At 43.4% G+C, this 26921-nt stretch overlaps 1 long non-coding RNA gene across 1 annotated transcript; it reads left to right on the forward strand.

The window, feature by feature from the left end:
- Nucleotides 1-22872: 22872 nt before the first annotated feature.
- On the forward strand, nucleotides 22873-23773 carry LOC110492891 (uncharacterized). The gene is made up of 4 exons (XR_002469086.3): nucleotides 22873-22938; nucleotides 23023-23067; nucleotides 23147-23227; nucleotides 23591-23773. It is a non-coding gene; the product is annotated as an uncharacterized LOC110492891 (long non-coding RNA).
- Nucleotides 23774-26921: the final 3148 nt, after the last annotated feature.

The raw sequence follows: 26921 nt of genomic DNA on the forward strand, positions 1-26921 counted from the left end.
AACTGCCAAAGGGGGCGGTGTTGCAATCTACTGCAAAGATAGCCTGCAGAGTTCTGTCCTACTATCCAGGTCTGTACCCAAACAATTTGAACTTCTACTTTTAAAAATCCACCTCTCTAAAAACAAGTCTCTTACCGTTGCCGCCTGCTATAGACCACCCTCTGCCCCCCGGCTGTGCTCTGGACACCATATGTGAACTGATTGCCCCCCATCTATCTTCAGAGCTTGTGCTGCTAGGCGACCTAAACTGGAACATGCTTAACACCCCAGCCATCCTACAATCTAAACTTGATGCCCTCAACCTCACACAAATTATCAATGAACCTACCAGGTACCTCCCCAAAGCCTTAAACACAGGCACCCTCATAGATATCATCCTAACCAACTTGCCCTCTAAATACACCTCTGTTGTTTTCAACCAAGATCTCAGCGATCACTGCCTCATTGCCTGCATCCGTAATGGGTCAGCGGTCAAACGACCTCCACTCATCACTGTAAAACGCTCCCTGAAACACTTCAGCGAGCAGGCCTTTCTAATCGACCTGGCCGGGGTATCCTGGAAGGATATTGATCTCATCCCGTCAGTAGAGGATGCCTGGATATTTTTTTTAAATGCCTTCCTAACCATCTTAAATAAACATGCCCCATTCAAGAAATGTAGAACCAGGAACAGATATAGCCCTTGGTTCTCCCCAGACCTGACTGCCCTTAACCAACACAAAAACATCCTATGGCGTTCTGCATTAGCATCGAACAGCCCCCGTGATATGCAGCTGTTCAGGGAAGCTAGAAACCATTATACACAGGCAGTTAGAAAAGCCAAGGCTAGCTTTTTCAAGCAGAAATTTGCTTCCTGCAACACTAACTCAAAAAAGTTCTGGGACACTGTAAAGTCCATGGAGAATAAGAACACCTCATCCCAGCTGCCCACTGCACTGAAGATAGGAAACACTGTCACCACTGATAAATCCACCATAATTGAGAATTTCAATAAGCATTTTTCTACGGCTGGCCATGCTTTCCACCTGGCTACTCCTACCCCGGTCAACAGCACAGCACCCCCCACAACAATTCGCCCAAGCCTTCCCCATTTCCCCTTCTCCCAAATCTGCTCAGCTGATGTTCTGAATGAGCTGCAAAATCTGGACCCCTACAAATCAGCCGGGCTAGACAATCTGGACCCTTTCTTTCTAAAATTATCTGCCAAAATTGTTGCCACCCCTATTACTAGCCTGTTCAACCTCTCTTTTGTGTCGTCTGAGATTCCCAAAGATTGGAAAGCAGCTGCGGTCATCCCCCTCTTCAAAGGGGGTGACACTCTTGACCCAAACTGCTACAGACCTATATCTATCCTACCATGCCTTTCTAAGGTCTTCAAAAGCCAAGTCAACAAACAGATTACCGACCATTTCGAATCTCACCATACCTTCTCTGCTATGCAATCTGGTTTCAGAGCTGGTCATGGGTGCACCTCAGCCACGCTCAAGGTCCTAAATTATATCTTAACCGCCATCGATAAGAAACATTACTGTGCAGCCGTATTCATTGATCTGGCCAAGGCTTTCGACTCTGTCAATCACCACATCCTCATCGGCAGACTCGACAGCCTTGGTTTCTCAAATGATTGCCTCGCCTGGTTCACCAACTACTTCTCTGATAGAGTTCAGTGTGTCAAATCGGAGGGTCTGCTGTCCGGACCTCTGGCAGTCTCTATGGGGGTGCCACAGGGTTCAATTCTTGGACCGACTCTCTTCTCTGTATACATCAATGAGGTCGCTCTTGCTGCTGGTGAGTCTCTGATCCACCTCTACGCAGACGACACCATTCTGTATACTTCTGGCCCTTCTTTGGACACTGTGTTATTAACAACCCTCCAGGCAAGCTTCAATGCCACACAACTCTCCTTCCGTGGCCTCCAATTGCTCTTAAATACAAGTAAAACTAAATGCATGCTCTTCAACCGATCGCTACCTGTACCTACCCGCCTGTCCAACATTACTACTCTGGACGGTTCTGACTTAGAATACGTGGACAACAACAAATACTTAGGTGTCTGGTTAGAGTGTAAACTCTCCTTCCAGACCCATATCAAACATCTCCAATCCAAAGTTAAATCTAGAATTGGCTTCCTATTTCGCAACAAAGCATCCTTCACTCATGCTGCCAAACATACCCTTGTAAAACTGACGATCCTACCAATCCTCGACTTTGGCGATGTCATTTACAAAATAGCCTCCAATACCCTACTCAACAAATTGGATGCAGTCTATCACAGTGCAATCCGTTTTGTCACCAAAGCCCCATATACTACCCACCATTGCGACCTGTACGCTCTCGTTGGCTGGCCCTCGCTTCATACTCGTCGCCAAACCCACTGGCTCCATGTCATCTACAAGACCCTGCTAGGTAAAGTCCCCCCTTATCTCAGCTCGCTGGTCACCATTGCATCTCCCACCTGTAGCACACGCTCCAGCAGGTATATCTCTCTAGTCACCCCCAAAACCAATTCTTTCTTTGGCCGCCTCTCCTTCCAGTTCTCTGCTGCCAATGACTGGAACGAACTACAAAAATCTCTGAAACTGGAAACACTTATCTCCCTCACTAGCTTTAAGCACCAACTGTCAGAGCAGCTCACAGATTACTGCACCTGTACATAGCCCACCTATAATTTAGCCCAAACAACTACCTCTTTCCCTACTGTATTTTATTTATTTATTTATTTTGCTCCTTTGCACCCCATTATTTTTATTTCTACTTTGCACATTCTCCCATTGCAAATCTACCATTCCAGTGTTTTACTTGCTATTTTGTATTTACTTTGCCACCATGGCCTTTTTGCCTTTACCTCCCTTATCTCACCTCATTTGCTCACATTGTATATAGACTTGTTTATACTGTATTATTGACTGTATGTTTGTTTTACTCCATGTGTAACTCTGTGTCGTTGTATGTGTCAAACTGCTTTGCTTTATCTTGGCCAGATCGCAATTGTAAATGATAACTTGTTCTCAACTTGCCTACCTGGTTAAATAAAGGTGAAATAAAAAAAATTAAAAAAATAAAAAATTAAGGACGTGGAGTAAAGAGTAGGATCAGGGGTGGGGGAAAAAATAAACATGTTTTAGATGAATGCCAGCAAAGCCACTACACTACACTAAACAATACATTAATTTCACTACAACGGTGACAAAAGGTGCCCACAAGCTGTTAGGTTCTACACAAAGCTGTCCCAACAGCGGAGCTTTCCTTTCACCACCATGGAGTCAAATCAAATCAAATGTATTTATAACCCTTCGTACATCAGCTGATATCACAAAGTGCTGTACAGAAACCCAGCCTAAAACCCCAAACAGCAAGCAATGCAGGTGTTGAAGCACATTGGCTAGGAAAAACTCCCTAGAAAGGCCAAAACCGAGGAAGAAACCTAGAGAGGAACCAGGCTATGAGGAGTGGCCAGTCCTCTTCTGGCTGTGCCGGGTGGAGATTATAACAGAACATGGCCAAGATGTTCAGATGTTCATAAATGACCAGCATGGTCAAATAATAGGTCTGGGACAGGTAGCATGTCCGGTGAACAGGTCAGGATTCCATAGCCGCAGGCAGAACAGTTGAAACTGGAGCAGCAGCACAACCAGGTGGACTGGGGACAGCAAGGAGTCATCATGCCAGGTAGTCCTGAGGCATAGTCCTAGGGCTCAGGTCCTCCGAGAGAGAGAAAGAAAGAAAGAAATAGAGAATTAGAGAGAGCATACTTAAATTCACACAGGACACCGGATAAGACAGGAGAAGTACTCCAGATATAACAAACGGACCCTAGCCCCCCACACATAAACTACTGCAGCATAAATACTGGAGGCTGAGACAGGAGGGGTCAGAAGACACTGTGGCCCCATCCGATGATACCCCCGGACAGGGCCAAACAGGAAGGATATAACCCCACCCACTTTGCCAAAGCACAGCCCCCACACCACTAGAAGGATACCTTCAACCACCAACTTACCATCCTGAGACAAGGCCGAGTATAGCCCACAAAGATCTCCGCCACGGCACAACCCAGAGCGGGGGATCACATCAGTGACTCAACACACTCAAATGACGCACCCCTCCTAGGGACGGCATGAAAGAGCACCAGTAAGCCAGTGACTCAGCCCCTGTAATAGGGTTAGAGGCAGAGAATCCCAGTGGAAAGAGGGGAACCAGCCAGGCAGAGACAGCAAGGGCGGTTCGTTGCTCCAGAGCCTTTCCGTTCACCTTCACACTCTTGGGCCAGACTACACTCAATCATATGACCCACTGAAGAGATGAGTCTTCAGTAAAGACTTAAAGGTTGAGATCGAGTTTGCGTCTCTCACATGGGTAGGCAGACCATTCCATAAAAATGGAGCTCCATAGGAGAAAGCCATGCCTCCAGCTGTTTGCTTAGAAATTCTAGGGACAATTAGGAGGCCTGCATCTTGTGACCGTAGCGTACGCGTAGGTATGTACGGCAGGACCAAATCAGAGAGATAGGTAGGAGCAAGCCCATGTAATGCTTTGTAGGTTAGCAGTAAAACCTTGAAATCAGCCATTGCCTTGACAGGAAGCCAGTGTAGGAAGGCTAGCACTGGAGTAATATGATCAAATTCTTTGGTTCTAGTCAGGATTCTAGCAGCCGTATTTAGCACTAACTGAAGTTAGCCGGAAAGTAGAGCATTGCAGTAGTCTAACCTAGAAGTAACAAAAGCATGGATTCATTTTTCTTCATAATTTTTGGACAGAAAGTTTCTGATTTTTGCAATGTTACATTGATGGACAAAAGCTGTCCTTGAAACAGTCTTGATATGTTAGTCAAAAGAGAGATCAGGGTTCAGAGTAACGCCGAGGTCCTTCACAGTTTTATTTGAGACGACTGTACAACTTAAAAATTAATTGTCAGATTCAACAGAAGATCTCTTTGTTTCTTGGGACCTAGAACACTGCTACACCTGGCTATCAGCGGAGCCTCGTCTGGCACCAAAACAGTTCATTCAGCCTCATTTACTTGCTTTTTAAAAATATTGTAGCTAATATGGCTGACTTGCGTAAACAAATGTGGTTTCTACTGACTCCTTGTGGACTTGTGTAAGTCGATAAGAACTGCATTCTCCTTAAATAAAAACTAACGCCATCATGAGTTTTGACATTTGAACCATACACAAACATTATTAAATGTATATTCAGAAAATGCATTGTTTGTTTTTATATTATTAACAAATAGCTCTAAGAATAAGCAATTGTATAAAGGTAGGCCTATTTGTTCAGCACGTTCAAAATCAACACCGACAGGAATTCGGATAGATGTTAGTACAGAAATTCAGCAAGATGTTGAGGCCTTAACTTACTCTTCTTTAAGTCAACAAAGAGAGAGAGAGAGAGAGAGAAGTTCTTAGCCTTCCATTTGAAGTGTTTTATTATGCCTATGTGGTCTAAAAGGGAAGGAAAATACAATCACCAGGATCCACATTTATAGACAATATAGACAATATACTGACGCACAGACAGCGCAAACAAAACAACCCTCGCAATATCAACTGGATTTACATGGCTCTATGACTGAACTTTTTTGTTGAAAACAAATATGGTTACAGAACCAACAACATTATATAGCATCCCCTCGTGGAGAAAATCACATGAGCTAATTATAATACACTAAGTAAGCAAAACAATTAAACAATTCCAACATTGCCTGAGATACAGTTCTAATGAGATAGACCTATATAAGCAATAGGTCTATAACAATTGAGATGTACAAACTATGGCATAAGGGAACGATGAGCGGATAAGAAGCAAGCCGTAATTTTGATTAAGACAATGAGTGAGCTAATACGGACGTAGTCAATATAACTATTTGTTCAGCACTTTTAAAATGTACAACAACAGAATTCAGAACATGAGCCATTCTTACAGTTTTCTCCCTGTGCACCAAGTCAAAACTGAATAATAAATAAAGGGGGCATATAAGCAGACAATGAAAGTTCTTACAATATTCGATGATGACATTTCTCCAAAACAGGCTATAGGCTACATGTGCACTACCAAGTCAGAACAGTAGGATAAATTCTGAGGGGGAGAGGAACCAAATTATTAGGGTGGAGCACATAGGCTACTAACAGCTTACCACTCAACATACACTTAGAATTACTTTCTTAGCTGCCGTATACATAGCTTACTGGCATATTAAAAAATGTATGCAGCAGCATAAAATACATTATTTGACTCACCGTTGTTGTGCTGTGCTCACATTTTTATTTTATTCTATCTTTATTTAACTAGGCCAGTCAGTTAAGAACAAATTCTTATTTACAATGACGGCCTACACCGGCCAAACCCAGAGGACACTGGGCCAATTGTGCGCCACCCTATGGGACTCCCAATCACGGCCGATTGTGATACGGCTTGGATTCGAAACAGGGTGTCTATAGTGACGCCTCTAGCACTAGAGATGCAGTGGGTGCCACTCGGGAGCCCACTTGAATAGGAAGGTGGCGTGGCAGTCCTTATTGTGGGCAAACTTTGTAATCAAACTGTGTCCTCAAAGTCTGGCACTCTCTGGACTGATGGTGCTTTCCAGTATGGCTTCTGCCGCTTTAAAAACAAATGGGAACTTGGAACTAGGAAATCTCAGACTTAAGTGACTTCGGTGAGTTCAAGACAACTGGGAACTCAGGAAAACTCAGGTTTAGCCTACTTAAACACCCAACTCCAACAGAGAGGGATGCTATGGTAGCTTGCTGGCTATGACTATCCAACACTGGAACTCTTCCAAGTGAAGGTAATGTTTTGTTCTTATAAATGTATTGCCACCGGGGCCTGCCGGTGTAACAGCTAAATGTCTTGCTGACTATACACTGTTCTGCATGATTGGAGCGGGTTTACTAGCGTGTTAGTTTTAGTAGCTATGTTGACTATGATGTTAGCTAATACGATGACAACGATGTAGGCTGTGTGTAGCGGTTAGCGGTTATGATATGAAGGTTTGGCTTGAAAAGATTTTTTCGCCTGGTCACATATCTGATGTGTTATGCACTGAAGTCCACAAGTTAAGGAAAAAGGTGAGAGGAGGAGAGCACATAGATGCGAGAAGGAATTATAGGAGCAACGTGATCATGCTGTTTGTATGTAGCTGCAATGAAAGTGAACTGTGTTGCGTGTGACCAGGTGCGTATTCATTCTGCCGATTCTGTTGAAAAATGTTTCTTAAACAGAAGCAAACGTAATGAAACAGGGATAAACATACCTCAATTTGTCCAATAGAAACTTTGGTTTGCAACTATTGGATGCAGGTGCAGGAAGCTAGATACAGCTAGATGCAGGCAAGAGTGTGCAAGGCAGTATTGACACCTTGTATCATCCATGCATGATGAATTGAGGCTGTTCCGAGGGCAAAAAGGGGTGCAACTCAATATTAGGAAGGTGTTCCTAATGTTTTGTGGACTCAGTGTATCTATATACTTAATAAAAATGAATGCAAGTCATTTCAATAATTTGTTAGTTTCATTTTACCAAAGAATTTTAAAATAAATTCATCATTTATAGACTTAATTATTATTCTACACAATGTTGTACGCATGTTTGAAGAAAGAAAAGTATAATCTATATTAGTATTAAGAAGCCTGTTGTGCCATGAGGTGTAGGCCTAAAGGATCATGATGAACGGATATCAAAACCTTCAGGCAAAATGCATTCAATGTTGAGATGACCCATTCCCACATTTTCAACTTTAAATGGTAGAGGGAAATACAGTACCCTGCCATGCTTACTGTAACACCTCTAGTCACTGCAGATGGTTGAGCACTGCTCAACAGTGCCTGCCAAAATGGGTTGAACTGGCAAATGATTAAATACATAAAACAGTGTTAAACATTAAAACACTCCATAAGTGATCGAATTCTGGATTTGAAACACCAAAGTAGTGTTTAGAAGTTATAGAGAAGGAAACGACACCAAAAGAGAATGTATCTAATTCTGCACTAAACAGAACTCAAAACACCAAAATAGTATTATCAAACTTTTCTGACAGTACTCCCAGTCCCTGTCAAGGTGTTGCCCAGCATGATTAAGTGGTGTTACAACACACCATGTAGTTTCAAAACAACTCATGGTGATGTGTTTCAAAACTTCAGCTGAGCTTTGTCTTCTTCACGTTGGTGGCAGCTCAGTTCCCACTAGTTTTGGTGTTACAAAGCACTCAAATTTAAATGAAGGCCTAGTGTCAACATACCTGAACTACTCATTGCTTCACGAGAACGTATCAATGGCTTATTAGCTATGGACAGGTCGCGTGTACGTGATCCTGTTTTCTAATGGTTGTCAATTTCAGAAAGTTTCCTCAAATATGCCCAACCTGCCTGGACAGTTTTGCATTTCCTCTCATGAAGTGGGGTGAATGAAGTGTAGCCGAGCTAGGATGATTATACTAATATTTTTTGTAGCATATTATTTTTCCAGTAGGCCTAGTGTATGATTTTTCTCTCATTACTGTGTCCTCTCTAGCCACTTTGAAAAAAAAAAAAAACTATTGCCATTGAGAATGATCACAGCAGCCTATACTTTGCGAGTGGCTGGGCGCTGACATATAACATTTTTGTAATCTAGATTTTAGGGGGGGAACGGGACGAACTCTGACCTTGATGGGGTCCAGAGAAACTGAGCATGCCCATGATGCGGGGGTTACCCAAGCAAATTACAAGTATACTAAAGTATACTTAAATACTAAAAAAAATCTAATAATATACTTCAATTATGAGATGTATTTTTATAGTGTATCTTAAGTATACTATAAATATAATATCATTACACTTCAACACACTTATTAAAAGTGTACTTTATATTAATTGTTTTTTCAGTCATTTAGTTTACTATAAATATTTGCTATCATCACACTTCAATACACTTATTAAAAGTGTACTTTAAATGAATTGTTTTTCAGTCTTTAAGTATAGTATATGTTCACTATAATTTAACTTAAACACACATTAAAACTGTACTTCAATTTCAAACGCTTTAATTGTAAAATAAATAAAATACAAATATTGTACCTTTATTTATACAGATTTTTCTCATTGAGATAAACTCTATTTTTCAAGAGAGACCTGGTTCAACAGCCGCAGGGGGAACCAAGTTTCAGACAAAACAACTTACATACACTAACACAACATTGAACAAAACTATAGACACACATACAGTAAAACAATGACATAATACATAAAGAAACACAAGTTTCATAACTAAAAACAGCTGTACTAAAGACAATGATATGATATTTACATCTTAACAAATGTTTAAACTCCACCAACGTGACTAGATCATCATATTAATGTTCAAGAGAATAGTCCAGGACCACGGAGCTGAGTAACTAAAAGTATTTCTACCATGACCTGTTCTAATTCTTGGCACTATTAAAAGTAAATGAGAATGGGACCGTAAAGGATATTTATTTACTGACCTGATCAAAAAAGAACAGCGATAAAGTGGGCATTTTATCCAATATGGCCTTAAAAATCAGTGTATACCAGTGTTTAAGCTTACGCAAGATCAATGACAAACAGCCAAGAGATCACGATTAGATTTTTGATTGGTAATGAACCTGTGGGACGCATGCCATACTGAATGAAGTTTTCTCAGAATAGTGGTTGAGGCCTGCATATACACAGTAGCAGTCAAAAGTTTGGATACACCTACTCATTCCAGGGTTTTTCTTTATTTTTACTATTTTCTACATTGTAGAATAATGGTGAATACATCAAATAAGACATATGGAATCATGTAGTAACCAAAATAAATGTTAAACAAATCAAAATATATGTTATATTTGAGATTCTTTAAAGTAGCCACCCTTTGCCTTGATGACAGCTTTGCACTTTCTTGGCATTCTCTCAACCAGCTTCATGAGGTAGTCACCTGGAATGCATTTCCATTACAGGTGTGCCTTGTTAAAAGTTAATTTGTGGAATGTCTTTCCTTCTTAATGAATTTGAGCAAATCAGTTGTGTTTTGACAGGGTAGGGGTGGTAAACAATCAGGAACATTTCAACTTTGAAAGTTTCTTCAAGTGCAATCACAACAACCATCAAGCGCTATGACTAAACTGGGTTTCATAAGGACCGCCACAGGAAAGGAAGACCCAGAGTTACCTCTGCTGCAGAGGATAAGCTCATTAGAGTTACCAGACTCTGAAATTGCAGCCCAAGTAAATGCTTCACAGAGTTCAAGTAACAGACACATCTCAACATCAACTGTTCAGAGGAGACTGCGTAAATCAGGCCTTCATGGTCCAATTGTTGCAAAGAAACCACTACTAAAGGACACCAATAAGAAGAAAATACGTGCTTGGTCCAAGAAACACGAGCAATGGACATTAGACCGGTGGAAATCTGTCCTTTGGTCTGATGAGTGCAAATTTGAGATTTTTGGTTCCTACCGATGTGTCTTTGTGAGACGAGTAGGTGAACGGATGATCTCCGCATGTGTGGTTCCCACCGTGAAGCATGGAGGGGAGGTGTGATGCTGCTTTGCTGGTGACACTGTCGGTGATATATTTATAATTGAAGGCACACTTAACCAGCATGGCTATATAACGCATGTGAAATGGCTAGCTAGTTAGCGGTGGTGCGATCTAAATAGCGTTTCAATCGGTGACGTCACTTGCTCTGAGACCTTGAAGTAGTGGTTCCCCTTGCAGAGGGGAACCGGCTTTTGTGGAGCGATGAGTAACGATGCTTCGTGGGTGACTGTTGTTGATGTGTGCAGAGGGTCCCTGGTTCGCGCCCGGGTATGGGCGAGGGGACGGTCTAAAGTTATACTTTTACAGCTACCACAGAATTCTGCAGCGATACACCGTCACATCTGGATTGCGCTTAGTGGGACTATCGTTTATTTTTCAACAGGACAATGACCCAACACACCTCCAAGGTGTGTAAGGGCCTTTGACCAAGAAGGAGAGTGATGGAGTGCTGCATCAGATGACCAGAGCGCTCAAGACTTCCGACTGGGGGCAAAGGTTCACCTTCCAACAGGAAATCGACCCTAAGCACACAGCCAAGACAACGCAGGAGTGGCTTTGGGACAAGACTCTGAATGTCCTTGAGTCATCCAGCCATAGCCCGGACTTGAACCCGATTTAACATCTCTGGAGAGAACTGAAAATAGCTGTGCAGCGATGCGCCCCATCCACCCTGACAGAGCTTGAGAGGATCTGCATAGAAGAATGGGAGAAACTTCCCAAATATAGGTGTACCAAACTCATCCCTAAACAGACTCAAGGCTGTAATCGCCGCTAAAAGTGCTTCAACGTACTGAGTAAAGGGTCTGAATACTTACACTACCGTTCAAAAGTTTGGGGTCACTTAGAAATCTCCTTGTTTTTGAAAGAAAGGCTACATTTTTGTCCATTAAAATAACATCAAATTGATCAGAAATACAGTGTAGACATTGTTAATGTTGTCAAGGACTATTGTAGCTGGAAACGGCAGATTTTTCATGGAATATCTACATAGGTGTACTGAGGCCCATTATCAGCAACCATCACTCCTGTGTTCCAATGGCACTTTGTGTTAGCTAATCCAAGTTTATCATTTTAAAAGGCTAATTGATCATTAGAAAACCCTTTTGTATTTATGTTAGCACAGCTGAAAACTGTCGTGCTGGTTAAAGAAGCAATAAAACTTGCCTTCTTTCGCCTAGTTGAGTATCTGGAGCATCAACATTTGTGGGTTCGATTACAGGCTCAAAATGGCCAGAAACAAAGAACAGTACATTAGAGTATCTAGTTTGAGAAACAGACGCCTCACAAGTCCTCAACTGGCAGCTTCAATAAATAGTACCCACAAAACACCAGTCTCAACGTCAACAGTAAAGAGGTGACTCCAGGATGCTGGCCTTCTAGTCAGAGTTGCAAAGATTGAGTAATATCTCAGACTGGCCAATAAAAAGAAAATATTAAGATGGGCAAAAGAACACAGACACTGGAGCTCAGATACACCCTCTACCCCTGAAACACACACACCATTTCCCCAAGCATCTCTGTGCAGTCAGACCTTTGATTATTGTGTGTCACCTGGGCCACAATAATTTGCCCCTCCCCATGGGTTACTGCAGCTAGAGTTGTCAGCACTGCCACTACCTGGGTGGGGGTCTCCGCCGGAATTCCCACCGGCTAGGTACTAGGTTGTCAAGGTTCTCATTAGCAGCTTTGAGAAATTCCTTGTATATTATGCTCACCCATCCGGGGGCTTTGGCTTTGTAGGACCAACCCTGCCAGGCAGGCTCAAAGTCTTGAGGGGGCGGTGCTGCTTTAGTGGGTCTCTGACCGCATTTATCTTTCTGTCTTGGCTGCATATAGTCTACTTGCAGTAGGCCTATAAAACAGATAAGGACTCCTCCTTAGTGTATGGGTCGCTCAGGTGGGTGTTTGGGACAGTGGTTCCCAACCTTTTTGGGGTACTGTACCCCTAAAACACTTTAAGTGTAGGATTTGGCCTCATTGTTGAGTTTGGATGAATGTGACCCGATTCAGGAAACTAGACGTATGTCGCAAGTCATGACTTCACAGGAGAGCGGTTTGAACGTAAAAAATGTTTTTATAGCCAAATGTGTTTTTTGAGCAGAAATGCCTTCCAGCCCATGATTTTATTGGGCTATTGTTCAGCTGCCTGTAACCGTTAAGAAACACAGTGAGACAAAACAATGCCAGAGCAATCAAACATAGTACAATACAGTAAAAGTGACTATTAAACTGAACTGTAAGAATAATTATTTCTACAGTACTTTATTGTATTTACAAGGGATTAGAGCAAGCAGGTTGTCTGTATTCATTTGCATATTAATGAATACTAGTTTTTTTTTTTATACAGTGTTGGAGAAAGCACCCAATCTTCATACTTGAGTAAAAGAAAATGACTCAAGTAAAAGTTACCCAGTGAAATCCTACTTAAGTATATTTAAAACACACTTTTACTCAAGTATTAAAAGTAATGTAATTGCTAAAATAGGGATGACTAGGGATGTTCTCTTGATACGTGTGTGAATTAGACCATTTTCCTGTCCTGCTAAACATTCAAAATAATTTATTAGGAATGTAGTTGTTACGGTGAGTGAATGAGGACCCAAAAGCGAACTAACTTAAACAGAGCTTCTTTAATAACCAAACATAGGTAGGCTCAGATAGACCGGCAGATTCCGACAGGACAGGACAAGGTTACAGCAAACATGACGATAGTCTGGCTCAGGCATGAAACACAAAAAACAAGAATCCGACAAGGACAGGAACAAAAACAGAGAGAGATATAGGGGACTAATCAGAGGGAAAAGGGGAACAGGTGGGAGAAGGGGTGACGAGGTAGTCAAGAGGAGACAAGGAACAGCTGGGGGAAAGCGGGGGAGAAAAGGTAACCTAATACGACCAGCAGAGGGAGACAGGGTGAAAGGAAAGGACAGAAAGACACAACATGACAATACATGACAGTACCCCCCCACTCACCGAGCGCCTCCTGGCGCACTCGAGGAGGAAACCTGGCGGCAACGGAGGAAATCCTCGATCAGCGCACGGTCCAGCACGTCCCGAGAGGGAACCCAACTCCTCAGGACCGTACCCCTCCCAATCAACGAGGTACTGGTGACCACGGCCCCGAGGACGCATGTCCAAAATCCTGCGGACCCTGTAGATGGGTGCGCCCTCGACAAGGATGGGGGGGGGGGGGGGGAAGACGAGCGGGGGCGCGAAGAACGGGCTTAATACAGGAGACATGGAAGACCGGGTGGACGCGACGAAGGTATCGCGGAAGAAGAAGTCGAACTGCGACAGGATTAATGACCCGAGAAATACGGAACAGACCAATGAACCGCGGGGTCAACTTGCGAGAAGCCGTCTTAAGGGGAAGGTTCTGAGTGGAGAGCCAAACTCTCTGACCGCGACAATATCTAGGACTCTTAGTTCTACGCTTATTAGCAGCCCTCACAGTCTGCGTCCTATAACGGCAAAGTGCAGACCTGACCCTCTTCCAGGTGCGCTCGCAACGTTGGACAAAAGCCTGAGCGGAGGGGACGCTGGACTCGGCGAACTGAGATGAGAACAGCGGAGGCTGGTACCCGAGGCTACTCTGAAAAGGAGATAGCCCGGTCGCAGACGAAGGAAGCGAGTTGTGGGCGTATTCTGCCCAGGGGAGCTGTTCTGACCAAGACGCAGGGTTGCGAAAAGAAAGACTGCGTAAGATGCGACCAATAGTCTGATTGGCCCGTTCTGCTTGACCGTTAGACTGGGGGAGAAAGCCGGAAGAGAGACTGACGGAAGCCCCAATCAAACGGCAAAACTCCCTCCAAAATTGAGACGTGAATTGCGGACCATCTTTCCGAAACGACGTCTGACGGAAGGCCATGAATTCTGAAAACATTCTCGATGATGATTTGTGCCGTCTCTTTAGCAGAAGGAAGCTTAGCAAGGGGAATGAAATGAGCCGCCTTAGAGAACCTATCGACAACCGTAAGAATAACAGTCTTCCCCGCTGACGAAGGCAGTCCGGTGACAAAATCTAAGGCGATGTGAGACCACGGTCGAGAGGGAATGGGAAGCGGCCTGAGACGGCCGGCAGGAGGGGAGTTACCGGACTTAGTCTGCGCGCAGACCGAACAAGCAGCCACGAAACGACGCGTGTCATGCTCCCGGGTGGGCCACCAAAAACGCTGGCGAATGGAAGCAAGCGTACCCCGAACGCCAGGGTGGCCGGCTAACTTGGCAGAGTGAGCCCACTGAAGAACGGCCAGACGAGTAGGAACGGGAACGAAAAGAAGGTTCCTAGGACAAGCGCGCGGCGACGGAGTGTGAGTGAGCGCTTGCTTTACCTGCCTCTCAATTCCCCAGACAGTCAACCCGACAACACGCCCCTCAGGGAGAATCCCCTCGGGGTCAGTGGAGGCTACTGAAGAACTGAAGAGACGAGATAAAGCATCAGGCTTGGTGTTCTTAGAGCCCGGACGATAAGAAATCACGAACTCGAAACGAGCGAAAAACAGCGCCCAACGCGCCTGACGCGCATTAAGTCGTTTGGCAGAACGGATGTACTCAAGGTTCCTATGGTCAGTCCAAACGACAAAAGGAACGGTCGCCCCCTCCAACCACTGTCGCCATTCGCCTAGGGCTAACCGGATTTTTATTTTTCACCTTTATTTAACCAGGTAGGCTAGTTGAGAACAAGTTCTCATTTGCAACTGCGACCTGGCCAAGATAAGGCATAGCAGTGTGAACAGACAACACAGAGTTACACATGGAGTAAACAATTAACAAGTCAATAACACAGTAGAAAAAAAGGGGAGTCTATATATACATTGTGTGCAAAAGGCATGAGGTAGGCAAATAATTACAATTATGCAGATTAACACTGGAGTGATAAGTGATCAGATGGTTATGTACAGGTAGAGATATTGGTGTGCAAAAGAGCAGAAAAATAAAAATAAATAAATAAAAACAGTATGGGGGTGAGGTAGGTGAAAATGGGTGGGCTATTTACCAATAGACTATGTACAGCTGCAGCGATCGGTTAGCTGCTCAGATAGCAGATGTTTGAAGTTGGTGAGGGAGATAAAAGTCTCCAACTTCAGCGATTTTTGCAGTTCGTTCCAGTCACAGGCAGCAGAGAACTGGAACGAAAGGCGGCCAAATGAGGTGTTGGCTTTAGGGATGATCAGTGAGATACACCTGCTGGAGCGCGTGCTACGGATGGGTGTTGCCATCGTAACCAGTGAACTGAGATAAGGCGGAGCTTTACCTAGCATGGACTTGTAGATGACCTGGAGCCAGTGGGTCTGGCGACGAATATGTAGCGAGGGCCAGCCGACTAGAGCATACAAGTCGCAGTGGTGGGTGGTATAAGGTGCTTTAGTGACAAAACGGATGGCACTGTGATAAACTGCATCCAGTTTGGCGAGCAGTTCGCGGTTTCCCACATCATAGTTACGTTCCGACGGCGACAGGCGATGAGAAAAATACGCGCATGGGTGGACCTTGTCGTCAGAGAGGGAGCGCTGAGAAAGAATGGCTCCCACGCCCACCTCTGACGCGTCAACCTCGACAACGAACTGTCTAGAGACGTCAGGTGTAACAAGGATAGGAGCGGATGTAAAACGATTCTTGAGGAGATCAAAAGCTCCCTGGGCGGAAACGGACCACTTAAAGCACGTCTTGACAGAAGTAAGGGCTGTGAGAGGAGCTGCCACCTGACCGAAATTACGGATGAAACGACGATAGAAGTTCGCGAAGCCGAGAAAGCGCTGCAGCTCGACGCGTGACTTAGGGGCGGGCCAATCAATGACAGCTTGGACCTTAGCGGGATCCATCTTAATGCCTTCAGCGGAAATAACAGAACCGAGAAATGTGACGGAGGAGGCATGAAAAGTGCACTTCTCAGCCTTCACAAAAAGACAATTCTCTAAAAGGCGCTGGAGGACACGTCGAACGTGCTGAAGATGAATCTGGAGTGACGGTGAAAAAATCAGGATATCGTCAAGGTAAACGAAAACAAAGATGTTCAGCATGTCTCTCAGGACATCATTGACTAATGCCTGAAAGACAGCTGGAGCGTTAGCGAGGCCGAAAGGAAGAACCCGGTATTCAAAGTGCCCTAACGGAGTGTTAAACGCCGTCTTCCACTCGTCCCCCTCCCTGATGCGCACGAGATGGTAAGCGTTACGAAGGTCCAACTTAGTGAAAAACCTGGCTCCCTGCAGGATCTCGAAGGCTGAAGACATAAGAGGAAGCGGATAACGATTCTTAACTGTTATGTCATTCAGCCCTCGATAATCTATGCAGGGGCGCAGAGACCCGTCCTTCTTCTTGACACAAAAAACCCCGCTCCGGCGGGAGAGGAGGAGGGGACTATGGTACCGGCGTCAAGAGCTACAGACAAATAATCCTCGAGAGCCTTACGTTCGGGAGCCGACAGAGAGTATAGCCTACCCCGGGGGGGAGTGGTTCCCGGAAGGAGATCAATACTACAATCATACGACCGGTGTGGAGGAAGAGAGGTGGCCCTGGACCGACTGAACACCGTGCGCAGATCGTGATATTCCTCCGGCACCCCTGTCAAATCACCAGGCTCCTCCTGTGAAGAAGAGACAGAGGAAACAGGAGGGATAGCAGACATTAAACATTTCACATGACAAGAGACGTTCCAGGAGAGGATAGAATTACTAGACCAATTAATGGAAGGATTATGACAAACTAGCCAGGGATGGCCCAAAACAACAGGTGTAAAAGGTGAACGAAAAATCAAAAAAGAAATGGTTTCGCTATGATTACCAGAAACAGTGAGGGTTAAAGGTAGCGTCTCACGCTGAATCCTGGGGAGAGGACTACCATCCAGGGCGAACAAGGCCGTGGACTCCCTTAACTGTCTGAGAGGAATGTCATGTTCCCGAGCCCAGGTCTCGTCCATAAAACAGCCCTCCGCCCCAGAGTCTATTAAGGCACTGCAGGAAGCTGACGAACCGGTCCAGCGTAGATGGACCGACAAGGTAGTACAGGATCTTGAAGGAGAGACAGGAGTAGTAGCGCTCACCAGTAGCCCTCCGCTTACTGATGAGCTCTGGCTTTTACTGGACATGAAGTGACAAAATGACCAGCAGAACCGCAATAGAGACAGAGGCGGTTGGTGATTCTCCGTTCCCTCTCCTTAGTCGAGATGCGGATACCTCCCAGCTGCATAGGCTCAGCTCCCGAGCCGGCAGAGGAAGATGGTAGTGATGCGGAGAGGGGGGCAACGGAGAACGCGAGCTCCTTTCCACGAGCTCGGTGACGAAGATCAACCCGTCGCTCCATGCGAATAGCGAGTTCAATCAGGGAATCCACGCTGGAAGGGACCTCCCGGGAGAGAATCTCATCCTTTACCTCTGCGCGGAGACCCTCCAGAAAACGAGCGAGCAAAGCCGGCTCGTTCCAGCCACTGGAGGCAGCAAGAGTGCGAAACTCAATAGAGTAGTCTGTTATGGATCGATTACCTTGACATAGGGAAGACAGGGCCCTGGAAGCCTCCTCCCCAAAAACAGATCGATCAAAAACCCGTATCATCTCCTCCTTAAAGTCCTGATACTGGTTAGTACACTCAGCCCTTGCCTCCCAGATTGCCGTGCCCCACTCACGAGCCCGTCCAATAAGGAGAGATATGACGTAGGCGACACGAGCAGTGCTCCTGGAGTAAGTGTTGGGCTGGAGAGAAAACACAATATCACACTGGGTGAGGAACGAGCGGCATTCAGTGGGCTCCCCAGAGTAACACGGCGGGTTATTGATTCTGGGCTCCGGAGATTCGAAAGCCCTGGAAGTGGCCGGTGGATCGAGGCGGAGATGGTGAACCTGTTCTGTGAGGTTGGAGACTTGGGTGGCCAGGGTCTCAACGGCATGTCGAGCAGCAGACAATTCCTGCTCGTGTCTGCCTAGCATCGCTCCCTGGATCTCGACGGCTGAGTGGAGAGGATCCGAAGTCGCTGGGTCCATTCTTGGTCGGATTCTTCTGTTACGGTGAGTGAATGAGGACCCAAAAGCGAACTAACTTAAACAGAGCTTCTTTAATAACCAAACATAGGTAGGCTCAGATAGACCGGCAGATTCCGACAGGACAGGACAAGGTTACAGCAAACATGACGATAGTCTGGCTCAGGCATGAAACACAACAAACAAGAATCCGACAAGGACAGGAACAAAAACAGAGAGAGATATAGGGGACTAATCAGAGGGAAAAGGGGAACAGGTGGGAGAAGGGGTGACGAGGTAGTCAAGAGGAGACAAGGAACAGCTGGGGGAAAGCGGGGGAGAAAAGGTAACCTAATACGACCAGCAGAGGGAGACAGGGTGAAAGGAAAGGACAGAAAGACACAACATGACAATACATGACAGTAGTGAAGTAAAAGTATAAAGTTATCAAAAATGTAAAAAGTATACCTAAAAAAAAAAGTAAAAATACTTGAAAGTACTACTTATGTTATTTTACATCACTAGTTTTATATTCCTTGCACTTCTAGAGGCCTAAACAAAGGCTTTCAAATTGGTCATGATTACAGGACATAACAGATAAAGTGGACATGGGTAAATATTCAACCATTAAAAAGTTTAACATTTACTACCACCCTGATCTCTTCCATACATTCAGTTTTCAATTGCTTAGACACAATTCATGGAACTCACCATTTTCAAATCTTCACACAATTTTAACACACCCAACGGTACAAACATCTAACTTCTGGGTCCCAATTCAAACGTTGCCCTCAGACAACACACAAGCTGTCAAAAACAGACTGTTTGTTACGCAATGGAGGGATTAAGTCAAAACACTGCTACCAAAGTGTTTAGAATAGGTTTTCAGAGAAATAATTTGGAAAAAAATCACAGCACTGACGATCCAGATAACCCATTCAGGAACACCCTGGCAAGAAAAATTCAAAACAGTACTGTAATAAATTCCTCTTACATTATTGGATAAGGGAATATACAGTGCCTTGCGAAAGTATTCGGCCCCCTTGAACTTTGCAACCTTTTGCCACATTTCAGGCTTCAAACATAAAGATATAAAACTGTATTTTTTTGTGAAGAATCAACAACAAGTGGGACACAATCATGAAGTGGAACGACATTTATTGGATATTTCAAACTTTTTTAACAAATCAAAAATTGAAAAATTGGGCGTGCAAAATTATTCAGCCCCCTTAAGTTAATACTTTGTAGCGCCACCTTTTGCTGCAATTACAGCTGTAAGTCGCTTGGGGTATGTCTCTATCAGTTTTGCACATCGAGAGACTGACATTTTTTCCCCATTCCTCCTTGCAAAACAGCTCGAGCTCAGTGAGGTTGGATGGAGAGCATTTGTGAACAGCAGTTTTCAGTTCTTTCCACAGATTCTCGATTGGATTCAGGTCTGGACTTTGACTTGGCCATTCTAACACCTGGATATGTTTATTTTTGAACCATTCCATTGTAGATTTAGCTTTATGTTTTGGATCATTGTCTTGTTGGAAGACAAATCTCCGTCCCAGTCTCAGGTCTTTTGCAGACTCCATCAGGTTTTCTTCCAGAATTGTCCTGTATTTGGCTCCATCCATCTTCCCATCAATTTTAACCATCTTCCCTGTCCCTGCTGAAGAAAAGCAGGCCCAAACCATGATGCGGCCACCACCATGTTTGACAGTGGGGATGGTGTGTTCAGCTGTTGTGCTTTTACGCCAAACATAACGTTTTGCATTGTTGCCAAAAAGTTCAATTTTGGTTTCATCTGACCAGAGCACCTTCTTCCACATGTTTGGTGTGTCTCCCAGGTGGCTTGTGGCAAACTTTAAACAACACCTTTTATGGATATCTTTAAGAAATGGCTTTCTTTCCACTCTTCCATAAAGGCCAGATTTGTGCAATATACGACTGATTGTTGTCCTATGGACAGAGTCTCCCACCTCAGCTGTAGATCTCTGCAGTTCATCCAGAGTGATCATGGGCCTCTTGGCTGCATCTCTGATCAGTCTTCTCCTTGTATGAGCTGAAAGTTTAGAGGGACGGCCAGGTCTTGGTAGATTTGCAGTGGTCTGATACTCCTTCCATTTCAATATTATCGCTTGCACAGTGCTCCTTGGGATGTTTAAAGCTTGGGAAATCTTTTTGTATCCAAATCCGGCTTTAAACTTCTTCACAACAGTATCTCGGACCTGCCTGGTGTGTTCATTGTTCTTCATGATGCTCTCTGCGCTTTTAACGGACCTCAGAGACTATCACAGTGCAGGTGCATTTATACGGAGACTTGATTACACACAGGTGGATTGTATTTATCATCAGTCATTTAGGTCAACATTGGATCATTCAGAGATCCTCACTGAACTTCTGGAGAGAGTTTGCTGCACTGAAAGTAAAGGAGCTGAATAATTTTGCACGCCCAATTTTTCAGTTTTTGATTTGTTAAAAAAAGTTTGAAATATCCAATAAATGTCGTTCCACTTCATGATTGTGTCCCACTTGTTGTTGATTCTTCACAAAAAAATACAATTTTATATCTTTGTTTGAAGCCTGAAATGTGGCAAAAGGTCGCAAAGTTCAAGGGGGCCGAATACTTTCGCAAGGCACTGTATATATGCTGTTTTGGTCAAAAACCTGACATTTGAAATGTCACACTGACAAAACACGCAAGAAAGAGTCCATGCACAGTAAAATACCCATTTCCAAAAGCTTTATTTCCAAATGCAACAAATGTACAGGTTACTCAGCATCAGTGTTCTCATCATCAATGTCACACATTATGTTTGCTCTTACCAGGCAGTGTGGGAAAAAGGCCGTTGTATGCCTTAGAAAACCCTGGCTAGACACCACAGGCACATCACCTCAGGCATCCACCATTGCCTCCAGGAGGTTTTGCTGTGCGTAGAGGTTGCAGTCATACACTCTCCACTGCCATGTTGAGAAAAATTCCTCAATTGGATTCAGAAATGGGGAATATGCTGGCAAAAAAAAGAACGGAGAACCTGGGTTGGTCATTGAACCAGGCACGAACCAGAACAGCCCGATGGAAACTCACATTATCCCAAATGAAAACATATTGGGCTTGCTCTGGTTGCCTTCCTGCTGAAGAATGTTATTGTGCAGCTGATCTAGAAATGGAAGGAGTTGTGCCGTGTTGTATGGACCCACTTTGACATGGCGGTGGAGGACGCCACGATTGCTGATGGCTGCACATAGGGTGACGTTGCCGCCCCTCTGACCAGGAACTTGTATGATGGCACGGTGACCAATGATGTTGTGCCCCCTTTTGTTCGGTTGAACCCTGCCTAGTCGATGAAAACGTACTACTGTGGGTCAGCCATGGCATCCATCTCAAAGATACTCTACAGAAGTACAAAAAATAAAATTAAAACACATTTTACTGTACTACAAATACAGTACTGTAGTGTACTACTGTACTGGTATGAAAGATTGTGTACTGCAACACATTACTATACAGTACTGTATTGATATGCTGGAGAGATGGGCCATACTCTAAAAATTATGCACAGTATAGCAATTACCTGCACATATTGGAATCGTTGCTCCTTATCTCTGAATTCCTTTCAAAAGGCACACGGTACAGCTGCCTTGTCCTTATGTGGTTCTTCTGAACGATCCGGTCAATTGTGGAAATGCTGATGCTGTCAAGTCCTTGAAGACTACCTGGTCTGCAACTATTTGGGTTTGAATTTCCCTCAAACGGATTGCATTATTGGCAATCGCCATATTCACCAGGGCAGTCTCCTACTCGGCTGTGAGAAGTCTCCGCCTACCTCCAATGGATGCCTCTCAGTTCTGCAAAAATGAAATTTGATCATTACTGACCTATGGTCATCCATTACTGTGGTAAAAACTACACTGAGAACAAAGTGGAGATCCAGTCCATATGCATTACAACATTACATGTATCACAGTAACAACAAGGCAAATGACCTGCTTTCCCTTCTGAAAGTACAGACAATGTATACAACCGTGTAACGGCTTAGGTTGGCTTGCGCTAGCTGTCCAGCTTCTCTAATAGTCCTCCCATGTATGAGCACATGATGAACTAGGGTGGCACGGATTTAATCTGAGATGACTTGTCTTTGTTGTTGTTGTTGTCATCCTCGACCTTGTCCTCTTCCTCTCTGTTGTCTTGCAACTTCGGCATTGTTAGGATCCATTCTTCCAAAGCACATGTAGATGCCTCTAGGCCCTATTTATTGATCCTGCAATTCTGATTGGTGAGTTAACAATTTTGAGGCCTAGTGTTTGCACCTGGAGAAAGGTGTGCTCTGAGTTTAGGTTGTGATGACTTGAGTTAATTATATTGAGAGCATGTGTTTGCTGAATGAATATATAGTGCAATTAATGATTTATTTGGCCACTTTTGTGTAAGGTTTTGCAGAAAGAGTTTTGAATATTGAAACGTGTGGAAACAGGTGAAATAGTGAAATAGTATTTATGGTTATGGAAATGTGTGTGTTTTTGGGAATGGCGTAAGGATATGGGTTTTTGTTCTACAGGAACCAGTTTTTGTGTTTAAGCAATCAAGAAAAACTGAAATAAATGTAGGTTATTGACACTTTTATACTATTACGTGGGGGAATTTAATTTCTGAAATTTCATGACACGGAAGTACTTTTTTAGTGTTGCTGACGAGACGCTGATCATGTGAAGAGTTTGGAAGTCAAATGCCCAATTGTGGTGCCACCAGACAGCAGAAAACAAGTAAGTTAACCTTTTATTTATTCTAATTTAAATGAGTTTGTAGTAGTTACGTGTTGAGTTAGATTACATACTGTGTACCCAGTCATTATTTCAAATAATTTTGGTGACTTCACAGCAATTGCTAGCTAGCCGAAACGTGGCTAGCTACCAGGCTCAGCTAAATAAAAAGCCACGTGGATTCATCCACGACTCATAGTCACGTCATGAGATTTGTAAACGAAAGAGGAATATAATAGGAAACTCCATTGGATTTGTCTTATCTCCCCATTTAGCGATTCTAGCGCAGCACAGAAATGCCCTTATCCAGATGGTGTGACACCGGCATTTCCAAATAGACCTGCTAACTTTGTTGTTTCTTTTAAGGTTGGTACCTCCAGCAGGCAGAGAGACAAGAACCATTCTTCCACCAGTTCAGGGACAAGCTACACTATTCATAATACTGTGTAATGCTCAATGTAATTGCAGTGCTGGTCTTTTTTAAACTGAATGTATTTGTATTGTTTAAAAAATGTACAAATAAAATGTATGCTTGAAACATGCCTTTAATGATTATTTGTTGTAGCTGTTTGTGATAATTCCTTTAGTATTAATACATTTGTTAACATCATTAAGCATTCAATGTGTTATGAATGACCAAAGGTGTCTGACTTTATATTAAGTACAGCGTCATATGTGACCCGTTTCAAGAAGCTAGGGGTATTTTGCACGTCATTACTTCACAGGAGAGGCATTTGATTTTTTTTTAATTATTATTATCAAAATGCATTTTTTAGGCAGAAGTGCCTTCTGGAGCATGTGAACTTTCATGTGCCTTAATAACAAACTTGTATGCCATCTGTAAATACGAATAAAATTGTTAGATTTACTAGCCTAGATGGTTTAGCCACAGAAAAAGACAGTGATGTTTTAAATGTATGTATTTGGGTCCTTGACTAGTAGTGTTCTGTACTATGTATTATGTCATGTTTCATGTGAACACCAGGAAGAGTAGCTGATGCTTTTACAGCGGCTAATGGGGATCCTGATAAATACCGAACCTTCCTGCTAGACATGATTGGCTAAGATAATGGGTGGGCTGGACATGCCGAGAGATGAGTTCCGATTGGTCTACCATTTAGCAGGCTTCTGTCTATAACATGAGCTGCTCAGTATGTGTAGATAATCTTTGCTACCACAGCTTTTTTGAAAGATATAACGTTAGCCAAGGAGATATGCAAAAGTGTTGCTACTGCTCTCAACAACATTGCTGCTCAGAATTTAGCAGGCACTATCAAGAAAGATCAGTCGGGGGAAAATGACTTCTTTCTGCACACGGTCAATGTGAACCTGGCCAAACAATCTGTAGCTAGCTACAGATCAAATAGAAAAGACACTGCCGTGAAGCTTTCATCCATGTATACGGGTAAGAGTCTAGCTACATTTTCAGATATTATACATATCTAATTTAGTCAATGTAATTTTCATTGCAAGTTAAAGCATACTGTTCACTAGCTAGCCAACGTTAGCTTGCTGGCTCGCTAGCTAATGTTACGTGTATGATCTGTGTAGTAGTATTATTCATACCTCAGAAATCCATTTGCATTGCTAGGAAAAGCCAAATATTTTTTTATTTGTACCTTTTATTTAACTAGGCAAGTCCGTTAAGAACAAATTCTTATTTACAATGACGGCCTACCCCGGCCAAAACCCTCCCCTAACCCGGACAATGCTGGGCCAAAATCTGCACCACCCTATGGGGCTCCCGATCACGGCCGGTTGTGATACAGCCCGGGATCAAACCCGGGTCTGTAATGACGCCTCTAGCACTGCGATGCCACTCGGTTAGCTAGTTAGCGAACATTGAACCTAGTTGGTTGGCTTTAGCTATCTTCAGATTCATACTCCAGCATTTTATGCACAGTGGCTAGCTATGACAATCCATTTGTATTCTAGCTATGGATTGGGGTTAGTGTTAATTGATTAGCTAGCTACATGTCAAAACAAAAGACTCCATTTCACAAGAGAATGATTACATGACCCATCAAGTTAGCCAGGTGTGGCTGGGGGTGATTACGACCATCTATTGAATTTCATGAACATGTGTACATGTCTAGACAATAGTGACCCACCCACTTAGCTAGATGTGGCTGGGGGGTGGTTATGGCATTTGGGTAAGGGTAAGCATCATGTCTGGGTAAGCATCATCTAATAATTATAAAACATGAATAAAATATTACTATCTGGACACTTTCAAAGTCGGATTAGGATTTAAGCCAAAGACTAGATAAAGTGTATTTTTATCTAGAGTTTTTCCTTATTGTAGGCTACTACTTTCACCACTTTTTTGTCTTGGAATCGTTGGTTGTTTACTACACTATCTTACTCACTCTGTTCAGGACATAGCCTAACATGTGAATTCTTAAAGAGATGGGTGGGGCTAAGGCTTAAGAGGGTGTGAACGATTTTGAATAGGTGTAGACAAAGAGACCTCCAGTAGGTGTACCAAAAGATTCAAGGGCCATTTTCTCAAAAGTGGAGTTACAAGTTCATCAACTTTCAAAGCAGAATTACTTTCCCATTGTTCCTTAACTGCAGTGTATGTTATACAATTTTGTTGCTGAGTCTCTACTTTTATCCAATGTAAAAAAAAACAAATTTTGCTACACAAGACCAAATCGAGGTGGTGGGTCACATATGATAAAATACATTTATGTATGTGTTATAAATGACCAAAGGGGTCTGACTATAAAATTGGGAGAAAAAAAGGGGCAAAAAAACACAGCATTTTTTATTTATTTAACAAAAATAAATAAATAAACAATAAATAAATAGGTTATCAACGTTCTGCTGATTTATATTCTCTTATGATCCACAGGTTACTGTAGGGTGTGAGAGGTATTTAAATGCTTGATGGACCTACAAAGCTTGTGTGTGTGTGTGTGCGTCAGAAACAAGATGATTTAGAGTAGTCCAACCTGAGACTACTGCACCAGGTATTCCTCTTCTGTTCCCATGCTTGAGACCGGGGCTTGATAACAACCTGTTACAATGGTGGCTGATCTTTCAGTGGGGGAGTGGGTGAATGTGTCAAAGACCTGATGGGCCCAACACCGCACGGTATGGCTCGTTTTTAACTTGGTTCCAGAAGAAAGCCACTTTCAATTTCTTTAGGTTGGCCTTTCAGCAAGGTACGTGTTTCTTGTTGTAATGTCGTCCCCAGGCTATTGCACACACAGCACATATAAGCCTGGGATATCAACCATTCAAAGTTGGCCTTAGTGGGAGTGAACATAGAACTCTATAGGAGTGACCTTACCGAGTAAAGTATGTGTCATCGTCACTAGTTAACAGAGTGAAAAAGTCATAATTATGGCTAAAACCTTTCAATTTCCACAATGTATCTTCTTAAAATTGGATTTTAAACCTAACCCTAACTAATGAAGGCCAAGTTTGATACGTTGTCTAGGAACGAGATTAGGTGTAATGTGACTAACATGACTTCACTTTAGAGCGCATTCCAATCCTTCAACCCAACATGTCATCCTTTATAAAGTGCATGTTTAAATCATATTCGACATAGTGGGTTATGTCACATTTGACATTGGTGATTATGTCACACAATTATGCCACATTTATGAACCCTTTATAAAGCATGAAATATGGTTATAGATACTTTAACACATTTACGTAGTGCTTATGAAGGTATTATGAAGGC

Source organism: Oncorhynchus mykiss, chromosome 16 (genome assembly GCF_057628025.1).
Source record: "Oncorhynchus mykiss isolate SJ-2025 chromosome 16, ASM5762802v1, whole genome shotgun sequence".
NCBI lineage: Eukaryota > Metazoa > Chordata > Actinopteri > Salmoniformes > Salmonidae > Oncorhynchus > Oncorhynchus mykiss.